The sequence below is a fragment of the Aptenodytes forsteri genome, unplaced genomic scaffold (genome assembly GCF_000699145.1).
Source record: "Aptenodytes forsteri isolate BGI_AS27 unplaced genomic scaffold, ASM69914v1 Scaffold249, whole genome shotgun sequence".
Classification (NCBI taxonomy): Eukaryota; Metazoa; Chordata; class Aves; order Sphenisciformes; family Spheniscidae; genus Aptenodytes; species Aptenodytes forsteri.
The window spans coordinates 1,141,506-1,142,257 of NW_008796188.1; positions in this window are offsets into that span (position 1 = coordinate 1,141,506).

Consider the following 752-nt stretch of genomic DNA (forward strand, 5'->3'; position numbering starts at 1 on the left):
CAGGGCAGAGGGGTCACCCCACCATCGGGACCCTGATGGGGACCCGCTGACTCCGAAGGGCCAACCTGGGCTGTGCTGAGCCCCTGGACCCACGGGAAGGAGGGCAGTGAGTGGGGACGGAGGAGCCCAGCCAGGAGCCTGGAGCCCTGGATTGATCGATGGGGACTTGCTGGCCAGAGCCTGGGGGACTAGAGGTCAGGGAGGACCCAGGAGTCCAGGGTGTGGGGTGCAGAGAGGACCTGTGCCGCTTTGAAGGGGCTCAGACCCCCATCAGCCCTGGCCTTCCTCCTGTGCACCTTATGGAGCTCCCCATCCACGGGTTTGGGGTCACACAGGGGATGAGACACTGAGCTCCCGAGGATGGAGCTCAGCTGGAGGGACAGGGGCAGCCAAGGGTGCTCTGCTGGGGGGGCAGAGGGGCTCTCCTCTCACAGCACGCCCGTGTTTGATTTTGAAGAGGTTGACGGTCAGGAACAGGAAAACTCCTAGCACAGCCTAAATCCTGGCAGCTAGTGCCCTCTGCCCGCCCCAACTCCCTCAGCCACTGAGGACCAGGACAGTCTCTGCTCCCACCCTGGCCACGGCCATGGCCCCCGACCCTCCACGGTGGCAGAAGGTGGCCCAGAGACGCTCACAGCACCGCTGGCACCCAGCACAGCACGGCTCGCTCTGGACTCAGCCACTTCTCCCTGTAGCACAGCTCCCACCAGGACCTAACGGAGCCATAGCCGAGGGGCCGACGCAGACGCACG